Genomic DNA, 12465 nt, shown 5'->3' with positions numbered 1-12465 from the left:
TTGTTCTCATTTAGAATTATAAGTTTGAAGGTTCCTATTTCTTTTTATCCATGGAGGAGATCTGTCTCAGTAATACAAGCTTTTGCATGCTGCCCCATTAGTGTCTCATCTTAATCCATGCCTTGAGGGTCCAAATCTAGGGAGGATGGAATAATTCAGTCTCCATACAGATCTTGGACTCTTGTCAACTGTGCCAACAAGTGTGCCAATTAAAATTGTGTTTTCTTGACATTGCAGACCAGCCTACTGCAGAGAATATATTTATATAAAATATATATAAAATGGATTTATAATTTAGGTTTCAGAAAAATAACGATTTTCCCTCCAAAATTTTCTGACTTGTATCGTGTCATTGTTCATGATTTAGTCAGAACCTGGAATGCTACCTTCAGATTATGGAAGCTGGCAAAATTCATAACCTGGCAAAAGGGAAAATATTCACATAACTCTCGGCAAGAAACCAAATCAAACTATTCTTTTTAATTGCAGGTGAGTAATAGCACTCTTACATTTCATACAAATAACGTCAGCACTCTGCTGCTCTGTGATTGATGGGATGTTTTAAGTGGAGTGCTTTAATTCAGCACAGCTGGACGTCTCTTGTTGGATCCCCTCCTATACTCAGAAAACTTTATTTTTAGATGTATTGGCAATAACTTGCCCTGTTAAGGCAGAAAAATATCCCTTAGAGTGTAGATGTGGTATGGTCAACTCTTTGTTTTGTCAGTATCTCTGCTAATGAAAACTGGCAATTACTGTTTGGCTGTTTGTCTGTTGTTTTTTTTTTTTTTTTTTTTTGTTTTGTTTTGTTTTTTTAACCAGGCCATTTGGTCTTCAAGGTATTGTTCTAGTTTTGTACTGAATTGTAATGGTCTATCACATGAATTCTCTGTAAAGTTAAGTGGTTCCTTGTAGTGGTTTCCAAAGGAGCTTTTCCTTTTCCAGGATCTCTGACTACCATTTTGTTGCTTGTTGGTGCCAGGATTAAGCATCTGGTTGCAGCTTTAGGAGAATGTCCCATGCTCCTTTAACCCACATGTCCCACACTCCTTTAACCCACACGCATGGCAAGCAGCAGAGAAGGGACAATAGGAAACTGCTGGTAGGGAAAACGTTTAGGTTGTGCAGATGCTTCAGTGCCTAGTTTAAGTCCAGTGTAGATTTGAAGGGGATTAGGCAGCAGTTGTTTATGGTCCTTCACAGCACCAGAGTGCTTTGCCCAGCCAATGAAGTGTGCTTAGGGAATGATGACTGTGGGGTGTTTGGAGAAAGGAGAAAGACATTAAATTATTTCTATTAAGCTTCCAAAAGAGAGGACTTCCACTGTTTAGTAAATGGCAGGGTTCTTCAAGGATTGGACTCTTACCACTCCGCAGACTATGGAGTTCATTTAAACTAGGCACATATCTACTTAATGTATTAAGTTCCCCAGCATCAGACTCACATGGACTTATTTACAGTCTCTGACTAGAATCAACATGAGCTTTCAGAGCCCTGGAGTACATAATAACAGGAAAATCATGTCTCTAGTTAAACATATCCCCAGGGAAAGCCTGGTAAATGTCCAGGGTAGTGATTAGGAAAGGTTAACTTATGATGTGACAAGGAAAGTAGTACAACTAAGATAACACTAATAAATGACACCAGTGCTGAAAAATGATAAATTATTCTGATACGTTCTGTTAAAAAAGAAATAAATAAACTGAGCAGTTTTTAGAGGAATATTCTGAATCTATCTGTGGCTATGTGCAGTTACCTACTATACTAGCATATCAATTTGGATGTCTGCATGTGGAAAATGTATTACCAAAGGAATTATTTAATGTGTAAGGAGTTGTCCAGTGTTCTCTATGCAGGAAAGGACATTATACTAACTTCCAATTAAGGCAACTATCATGAGTGGGGAGACACAATGTCTTTTGCATTGGAGGAAAATTCCAGCGATAGAAAACATTTACTGAATGACTGAAAGCAAGTTTGCAAGGGAGAGACAGTTTACTCTTTGCTCTGGTTCATTTTATGCTCCATACATTGTAATCCTTCAATTATGGAGTTAGGAAAACAAATCATGGGGAATTATTACCAAAACAAGCAAACCCCCAAATCTCCAATATTAAAAAAACCCTCTTTTTTAAGGAAGAATTTTACTGTTGTTGATTGTTTTTTCCTGTGTATAGATTTTACACCATAATCTCCTTTCCTTCTGCTTTAGTTATACCCATTACTATCACTGTGTTTCTGGCAAATATATACTTTTAGATTTTATTCCTTGTTGCACTGCAAGTGATTCTTGTACAGGCTTTCAGTTGTGCTTGCCCTCTACTACTGAAATCTGAAATACAGATTTCATTGGAAGAGTTCACTATGAAAGAGATTAGGCAGCATTGTAAAGTTTGGGATCTAAATTGTTTTGTCTTGCTCAGTATTTGAATAATCACTCATTATTTGGGACTTGCTGTTACTCTGATGGACTCAGTGTTTCTATTCAAAGCCAAAGACTCCTATGGCATCCAGTTCAGTAGTTATTTTAGCTGCTGTTTATTTGGGTGTCTGTGTATTATGCTCCAGTGCACTGTGTAGACATACTCAAGACATATTTTTTAGGGGAGTAGATGGAGACTTTAGCACAATAAATCAGAGACTCATTACTGATGCACTGAGCTCCCATAGGTGTCTGTTAAAAAAAAAAAAAGTGTTTTGAATTATATATAATGTGTATTCTATGGCACTTAAAGAGAAATATTCTCAAAATACTGACTAGAATACTCTTTCCCTACCTCCCCCAAAATGGATAAACTAAATTTGCCTAGTTGATAGTGTTATAAATCATACATCTACTATGCAGTCATGCCAAAATGTTAGAACTTGAGTGTTTACATCCAGAATGAGCTAATGTTCATCAAGGTCTAGTATATGTGCTTTACACCATGATGTATGAGATGTCTCACTAAAGTAAGAAGCTGATCACGGTGTATGTCTCTGACTCCTTTCCACATTCAGGCACTTAGTAGTGAGGGTCTAATTTTGGAAGTCAGTGAGGTTTGTAAACCTCTATATCTGAGCATCACGCTAATTCTTCAGGGCTTTTGCAGGCATAACAAAATTTGTATCAGAAATAAGCTAGCTGCAGACAGAGTTACAGGTTGAGAAGGTCTCTTTTATGTTAACCTAGGTATGTACTTAGGATTGCTTGCTTTCTTCTGCAGTTTCTTAGTGCTACTCTTATTCTTGTAGCATGACGGTAAGAATTTCAGTACTTTTACCATATTAATGGTGTTCTCAGTATTGCTATGTGAATTATAAATAGACACCTATGGCAGCTGCCAGCCTCTGTTAGGACCACAGTCTTTCAAAAGGCAATGCATCCAGCCCCTGCAGGAAAGTGACTGGGCATAGGACATCCTATGTTGGAGGAATGGACCCTACATAGACCCCAAGTCCCACCTGACGTACAAGGGGCACATGTGGTGCTAGACTGGGCTGTAGGAAAGCAGGGCTTTCCCTTTCAAAGTTTTTTCCAAAACAGCTTTCAAGATATCCTCTCATTCCCAAGGTGGTGCCGTTCCTATCTTTCTTCAGCTGTGGTTGCCAGACAGGGAAGCAATTCAAAACAAATTGATGCCTGGTCTGGGCTGGTGGTCTAAAATTCAGCAAGAAAAATAACACCATAAGATTTGCTGTTCAAAAAGTCAGCTAAAAATGAATATATTTGCCACTGAGACAAAATAATACCTGATATTTATATCAGCTCTGTTTAAAGGCTGCATGAAAAGCCTTCATTTACATAAAGATGCCAAGCTGAGAAGAAAAAGTTAATTCTAGATACATTTCTCAGGAAAACTGGTACCTTTTCACCTTTATTCTGTAATGAGAAAATTGCAAAACTGGAGCACAACACAGAAACATTGTGTCAAAGCTAAGGCCAGTTGCTGTAATTCTCTAGCTTTCCCTTTAGTTACAGATGTTTGTAATAATACCAAAACTCTTTTTCTCCAATGGCTGCAGCCACAGCTATGACTCTCTGAGCAGTGAATTAGAACTAGAATGTTATGTCTTTCAACCAGTTTAAAACACTAAAATTACTTTCTTCCCTCTTGCTCTTCCATCCTTTCTTCTTTGCAGATGGCAGAGGACAATATGCTGGGTCTGCAATAACATTGACTCAAAATTCCTTGCTAATTGTGAAATAACTTCCTAAAGATTGCAAGCAAAAGGAAGTCAGAGAACAAAGCAATGTCAAGTATGCACATGTCACAACACAATGTGCTGATTCCAAGCCTTTGGAAACATGCTGAAAGACATGTCTGGAAAAAAAAAAAAAAAAAGCCACCAAAAAACAGGGAAATGCTTCCACACAGACTTTCAGCATGAAAACAACAGCTGAATGCGCCTGTTCCCACCAGGAAAAAATACCCTGAAATAACAAAAGGTGGTGGAAAGCTAGAAATGAAATCATCAGATGGCAAGTATGTTTTTTTGTCTGTTACTAAAACTTACATAGACTGTACTTCCACTGCATTGTAAATCAAGGGATCAATCTGGAGTAGTGTTTGACAGCAAGGTGCCAAGAAGACCAAGAAAAATGTAATGTATAAACAGGTCTCTTTTACAATGAAAGACTAGTAGAACAAAACAGGAGGAAAGCAAACAAAGGGCAACACTTTCAGATAGCGTATCTGAAGGAATGCAAACTCTGTGCATTCCTGATCACTCCTGTAGGTACTGAAGGTATAAAAGACACACTCTCGAGGAGAATGGCATACACAGTGTTTCTTTGTGAAAGAGTCCGCATACATTCCCTTCACAACCACAGGTAAACCTTTGTATCATTGGTATACTCCAAAGATGTGTTTTCAGTTAGGTCTACACTGTTGGCTTGCTGAGTCCAATTTTCTGTCATCTTAAGAGCTAAGGGTTAAATAAATTCTGTGGGCAAATTATAGGATCCCAGAAAAGATTATATGTACAACATAAATAAAACACTGCATGCATCTGACTTAATATGTTGCAAAATACCACCTCAAGAAACAGGAATATCATATGTAAATGCAAATGAAGGAATGTTTAGTAATGAATAATGATATGACTAGTCATTTTTCTTTCAGAGCCGACAGAAGAAAATAAACTTATTCCTAGTTTGTTCAGGCAGAAACAAATACTGAGATGAAAAGCAAGTTGTCTAACATTATATATCAGCTCTGGAATAAGTACTTCAGCTTCAGCTTCTCAAGTGACTTTATAAAACTGTTGCTCTTTGTTAACTGCTAGACCCCAAAGAGCACTCATGACAAGTGCACCTGAAAGGCTTGTTTTGCATTCGTTGCTACTAGTTGTGCTCCTATAGATGCATGCCATAAAATGACCTCAGGGTTTGTTAGTGTTTTCTGCAGTAGGCTTGATATGCATGACAAGGAAACCCAATCTTACTTTAAGCAAAAGTTATTCAGATATGTTTAACCAAAATTTTCTTGAGATATGTTAAAATCTGGCATAAATGTTTCTGCTGAATATATAAAAAGTGCTCCTATGATTATAAAAGTTGAACATGGAATAAGCTGAGGAAATATTTGTTTACCCTGGCTGCAAACCGTGGAATGGCTCTTAAACATATTTGTCTGTTCCATATTCCTTGTCAGTGCACTTTCTGGGATTCAGGTTATTCCAGTTGACTCAAATTTAGACTTCAGCTCTATGAAGCACCATTTAAATTTGGTGCTCAGCCATCTTTCGTAGATTTTAATGCAATTAATGGATTTTTCCTTCCCTTCTTGAGCTAAACTGAGAATATCCGACTAAGTCTTGCTATGCAAGTGATGTTCATGGAAAATGTGACTCCTTTCAAACCAACACTGATTTTTTTTTGTATTATTATTATTGTTATTTTTAGAGTAAACAAGAACCTGACCAAAACCTGAGCCTTCTATTTTTTAATCTCACTGTTTGACATGTAAGTTTGTAATTTACTTCTTTGAACTGTAGCCTGTTATGCATGCAGGACTTTATGCATATATTGTGTTCCATAGGCAATGAAATTTGCACCAGTTGCTGGTCCCAGCCAAGCATGATGCATGTGTAGACAGTGATGCAGTGGAGGACTGGTGTCTGCACTCGGGGTGTACAACTAATGCCCAAGTGTGCAACTTCACCCTACCAACACAAGGCAAACAGCTTTGCACCAGTGGTGAACTTGTGAAGATGCCAGAAAATGCAAGTATAGGCAGTAGGCAAATTGGCACTAAAAAGAAACCTTCTGCTACAGTAGATCACTAATGCAGATGCCCTTTGAGACTGAGACTATGCCTGACTGCAGTACAGTCAAACGAGGGAGTGAGATATTCCTTTACACTGTGCATGGCCACATAACATTTGGGAACTGGCAGGGGCAGGCAGGTAATTAGGCATGTGGAGCTGTCAGGCAGTCAAGGGAAAGAGAGAGGGGGAATGAACCTTTAAAATAGCTTTTGGTTTGCACTTGTGTTGGACCTGCCAGAGGTTTGGAAATAATGCAGAGGAAGAACCTGTTGTCATGTGTACAATACTCTAGCAAATTGCTTTTCCAGAGCAAATGGAGTAGTGATAATTCTTCTCAGACCCCTGCATAAATTAATTGGAAGCTAATGTTAGCTTAAAAAAAAAAAAAAAAAAAAAAGAGAGAGGAAATAAAAATTTGAATCCAAGCCATCTTATACTGTCCAAAAACACTGAATAGATTATAGCAGGTGGCCTGACCACCTGTGCTTGTCTACTTCCATTCCAAATAATCTCCTTATCGAATGCAGGGAGGAGCAGACACCCGGGAGGGTCTCACAGGAAGAGCAGAGGCTGAAAAACAGAGTGACTAGGCAGAGAGATAGGAACCTGCAGTGCAGGGAATATATAACTTGGGGAAAGCATTACAGACAAATCCTTGTCTCATTTACAACTTGTATATCTGCAGGGATTTTTCTGGCTTCAGGGGCAGCCCTTTGCATTTATGTCATGTTGGTAATGGATGGGAGGTAAGAGGTCCTGCAATTCAAATGTATAAGCTACTATTTTCTAATGGCTTGCAGAAAGAAAAGGCCAGTCAAACAAGGCTTTTATAATAGCACCTATTTTCTTTATCCGGCCTAGATTGCTACAGGAAATGCTTTAATTTAATAGAGGAGTAAGTGGATGCATTGCACGATTTCCAAATGGCACACTAACAACATAATGGTTCCTACCCTCTGCATTGCAAGAAGTGTGGTTTGTTTCGTAGTGGGCTTCAGCTACAATATCTTTTTATGACTGTCACTTTGAGTAAAAGAAAACAAAGTGCTGGCTGAGAAAAAAATAACAATAAACCCTGTTTCTGTCATGTATCTGAATATTCCCCTTCACTCATTCTTCTCTGTGCGTGAAATTTCTTAAGTAAATATGTCTAGAAGGGAAAAGGTACCTCAAAGGAACCTGCTGCTGCCAGCATATATCCTTGCATTCAAGTGAGATCTTTTGAAGTGAAAGCATGCTCAAAGTTGAGGACTTCTCTGTCAAGCTGCCTGCTGGGCATGTCACACACCCCAGAGCTGATAGCTCTACCTTTTCACAAGCTGTTCCTTAGCAGAGTGAAGTTCTTGCTCCTCAAATGGCAGCCAGTGCTTCTTTCTCATTAGGTCTGTTCAGCTCAGTGCAGCATTGCACTGCTACAACCAAATGGATTCTTGTGTGGGAGCCAGCTCGGTACTAGTTTGCACCCAGAATTGGTCTCTTAAGTTCTTTATAAATTTCGCATCTCAGCCCAGAGGCTTCTAGAGCTTCCTGTCTGCTTTAAGCTGTACAGAATACTTAGCGACAACTTCTTCTGAGATCTGCTATACAGTCCTCATTGCCGTTCTTCCATCTGGTCCTCATTGACAGGACATTTTTCTGTCCTGTAATGATCAGTTTGGTAACAGCCCTGATGCTGGATTTGCTGTTCTGCAAAGTCCAGCTGTTAGTCCTAAACTTGCCTTAATTCCTTTTCCATTTAGCAACACAAGAGGATATAGACAGATGTGAAGCCTATTGAAACCAATTGGAAAGGTTCACTGGCCCTCTGGGTAAGGGTGAGAGACCTCAAGATCTTCTTTTTCCATTGTGATAATTATACATTAAAAAGAACATCCAGAATAGTTTCAACAACTTTTATAGCTTTTTGTTTGTTTGTTTGTTTTGTTTTGTTTTGTTTTCCCTCAGTGGAGAATACCCTCATTTTGGATTTAATGTTGTATTCTCAACGTAAAGTATTGTTGATCTTGATAGATATTTGGCTGGTTCATTTTGAATGACAGTCCTGAGATTCTTGAGTCATTCTGAATTAAAAGAATAGTGCTACTATTTTCTTTCATGAATCAGAAGTCTTTCATTTCCTGCATGATGTTGTCAAGACAACAGTGTCTTAATTGTACCTATACTGTTTGCCACGGTGTTTTAGAGCACACAATGTTTTGGAGTACCAAGGTGTCTTGGAGTTACTTTTGTTATGGAAATATTTCCCAATCCGAACCCTCCCCTATCTCCCCCCATCCCCTTTATTTTTAAAAGTATTTAATATCTGTATTTATTATCTATAAACATTTATTCCTGGTTAAAAATTACTTGGCATTTAAGAGCTAGAGCAAGAAGCATTTTATTTTTTTTTTTGTTCCTATGACTGTCAGAATATACAGAGTTTGTGCTAAATTTTCAACCAAAAATGCCACATATGCAAAATAAGGATTAAGGTTCTAGAAGGATAGAATTCTATTCTATTTCTGTTATTCTGAAGGGTGATGACTTTATACATTCATATACTAGTACAGTGTGGCCAACTCTATGGTAACTTTTCATTCATCAATTTGGCACTTTTACAGGCTCAGCTAGCATTGCACTAACATGCTTTTTTAATATTTAATTTCCTTGACTGAATCCATAAAACAAAGAAGAGAAAGATTAAAATAACAAGAAGTACATTGACCTAAATTCAGTTCGAAGTTTATTCTGGCTTCCGCTGTGTACTTTTAGCAGAGGAGCAAGAAGGTTGTTGGTGAATGAAGCAGCAGAAATGTTTGTGCTCTCCTCGCTTGTGAAAGAGTCATGTCAGAACAGGACAGGCCTGGAAGGATTTGCTGTGACGAAGTGGCAGCAGTGTTGGTGCCAGCTTCTTTAGACCTTCTCCTTCCTGGAAACATGTTATAATATTGATCAGGAAGCAGTAATCTCTAAGGTTCCTGACAAAATGAATCTTCCTAAGAAACTCTGAGCAGGCATTCAAAATTGAGTAGGATGAAACAATTGCTATTGAATTTAGTTTGAGGACTTTATTACTGGAATAATTAACACAAGAAGAAGAATGTGTGTGGTACAATTCAGATCATGGCTGCAGGAGTATTTGTTTCAGTGTTGTCATGTCCATATTGGGTTCAGCACTGGCCAGGAAACAAAGGATGAAGAACCAACTTATATTTTCTTTTGACCCTACTCCAAGGCCATAGCAGTTCCTATTTTAGGAAGAGCATCCTTTTCCAGATTAGTCTTCATCATCCTTCAGTTCAGGTAGCTAGAAAGCTGTTCTGTCATAGAAACAGCTAGGGAATCACACTAGAATTAGTTTTTACCTATATGTAAAAACCATCCAAAGATGTCACCTGCCAGAAATTCTGTGCTAATGTTGCAAAGACCAGAACTTATATGTTAGGAAATGTCATATTTATAGCTGCCAGCAGAACCTTAATTTAGCCCCTTTCTATGTTAGGATATAGTCTTTAATTGCATAATCACATACTATTTTTTCCAAAGGACCTCTGCCTCACTCAGGGCACAGGACCTACAAGAGGGCTGAGTAGAGGTTATGCAGGCACACATAAATCTGTCACTTCCTAATTTGGCTGTGCTTGACTTTGCAACCTAAATAATTTTGCTTTCAGTTAGATGCATTTGATTTTTTTTTTTTTTTCCTTAAACCATGGTATAGGACCATTCTGTAAAAGGTCTTCTTTGGTGGGACTTTGGACATCAGCTTGCAGACTCCTAAAGGAGACATAGTTAAGAAATGGATAATCCAGTAAACACAGCCTCCATGCATTTTAAACATGCCTAGACTAACACTTCATTTGCTCTCAGTTTGGAGTGTCACACGGTGTTTCAAGTGCTAAAAGATTTACTATGGTTTATGGCTCAAATATTTCTAACTCAATTTGTCATTTAGCACCAAACTCCCCTGTCCTGCAGCACACTCTAAGGCTAAAGGGCATTGAAGCATTCTCCTGCTTAACTGCCCATGGATTGGAATAGCTTTTGTGACCTTTCTATTGCTCTTGGGATCTTTTATGAAATTAATTATTAAAATGCTAGGCCTCAGGTCTATCTGTGATGTAATGCTTGAGGTTTTCAGAGCAAAACCAGATTCCTTCAGTCACAATAGTTTTCGTACATTAAACAGTTTCTACTTGAAAAGAGAGGTCCTTCGGTGTAATTTTACTTTTTTAATCAACCTTATTACCATTTTGCCCTTCTACAACACACTATTAACTGAGTGCATTTCCATTAAATTTCAAAGTATGTCTTAGTCTTTATGACTGGATGTTACTTTTAAAACTCTCAAGTTCTGGCAGGTATGACCTCGGGTGCAAACATAACTTTATTTGCGAAGAAAAAGCTATTTAGCTGTGAAGCTTTGATTATGGTTCCATAATTAAAGCATTTGGACATTACTACAGTGAATGGGCTGAAAATACAAGTGCATGTCAAATTACGAACAGGAAACAGAAACACAGATAATAAGAATAAAGTTTGGGGGATAGACTGTCACATCCAATTCTGGTAGCCTTGCAAAGGCAGAACGTCTTTCCCAGTCAATGCAAGTCCACCTTCAGACCGTTAAGTGAGGAGAATGTTACCGCTGTAGAAGAACTGGAAAGGAGAACAAGAAAGTTTAATGGATGATTTTGGAAAATACCTGCCCCTGTTTTGTACTGTATGTTAAACCACAAGAGGCTGGATATCTGTCTATGCTTACCAGTTACCAGAAAGAGTCCTTAAGGCCAGGAGGTTTGTGTTTAGTCAGTGGCCAGATAAATAGGTATGTCATTTGTAAAAAGAATATGCTACAGGACTGTATATGAGTCTATCAGAAATACTGAGTCTGTAAGTACTGAGTGGCAAATGCATTTAGAAGCAGGTCTGAAATTGATCGTGCAAGCAGAGATCTGTTACAATTAAGGTTTTCATAGCCTCAGTGAATGCTGATTTTGAGTGGAGATTCAGCTGTGAAACACTGAAAACTTTCAGTATAGATAAGTCTGGGGCACATGCTAGATGAGCAATCTGAGGCAGCACTGACAGAATCCTTCATTTTTCTCTTTCCAATTTCTCTCTGTCTGGGTTTACTAGATTACCCAACAAATATGAACTAATATTCTAGTCTGCAGAGAGTTCTCGTCTTCATGTTTGGAGGACCTAGGGATTTCATAACAGTTTTATGAGATGAGTTTAGAGCTGCTTTTTGGAAATGTGTTTTTAAATGGAGGATGTGTTTTATCTCTCTTTAGAACATATTTTCTTGATTAGACTGGCAAGGATTCATATTTTTGGAATAATTTAAGCAGTGTGGATCCAGGGCCCAAATTGTGTTGACCTTAAATAGAATCCTGGTGAAGAGAATGTTGAAATAATGAAGAAAAGTTCAGTTTTGTGTTGAAGAACAGGGTCAGTGAGAAATATTTCAGCTGTTATGCTATCCTGATTTAGAAAGCAAATGAAAGGCTTCTGTGCATCACATTGACGTGATGTGACTGAATGAATGCAGATGCATCATGATGTGAAGTCTGCTAAACTTGTGTTCAGAGGGGTGTGAATATATAAGAGAGCCTGTTCTTTGGAGAAGCCAACCACTAGTTCTGGAAAGATCCCAGCAAATCACAGGGAAGTTAAGCAACTAATCTTTATTGCTAGGATGTAGTGCAAAATAAGATGACATCAGTTTATTCAGTTTATGGGCATGACAGATGTTAGAGGTTATCACCAGTGTCAGGTCAGGCACAGGGCCCAGGACCTGCCCGAAGGACTCAGCCAAAAGTGTTCTGGGCATACAATTTGTGGTCTGTTGTGGGAGTTGTTTTTTATACTTCAATGATTTTTTGAGTTTTCTGTTAGGCTACACCCTATGCAGTAGACATAAAAGAGAAGAACGTGATCAAAGCCAGGCCTAACAAAGAAGAATGATTACAGTATCTGACAATATCTAACACCTTATGCTACTGCAGGACTGGGGATAATATCAGGAAAACTGAGTTCATATGGAAAGCAGAATCTCAAATTTGTTTTTCTATTAACTCAGTTGGGCAAAGAGTGGCAGGTGATGCCTAACCAGTTGCCTGTTTTCATTCCTTTTCTGAAATGTCCATTCATTCTCTCTGTTCACTGCATGGGAGCTTACAGTTTCAGCCTTGTGTACATGCCCGAGAGTGGCCCCTGAAAGATTAGTTG

General features: G+C 38.4%; 1 long non-coding RNA gene across 1 annotated transcript; it reads left to right on the top strand.

Moving 5' to 3' along the window:
• Positions 1-365: 365 nt before the first annotated feature.
• On the top strand, positions 366-6586 carry LOC140002470 (uncharacterized). Its single transcript, XR_011809146.1, has 3 exons — positions 366-489; positions 4123-4466; positions 5888-6586. It is a non-coding gene; the product is annotated as an uncharacterized lncRNA (long non-coding RNA).
• The last annotated feature ends 5879 nt before the right edge of the window (positions 6587-12465 follow it).

Source organism: Anas platyrhynchos, chromosome 4 (assembly GCF_047663525.1).
Source record: "Anas platyrhynchos isolate ZD024472 breed Pekin duck chromosome 4, IASCAAS_PekinDuck_T2T, whole genome shotgun sequence".
Taxonomy (NCBI): domain Eukaryota; kingdom Metazoa; phylum Chordata; class Aves; order Anseriformes; family Anatidae; genus Anas; species Anas platyrhynchos.
Note: the sequence above shows the minus strand (reverse complement) of the source record. Positions and strands in the feature narration are given on the sequence as shown.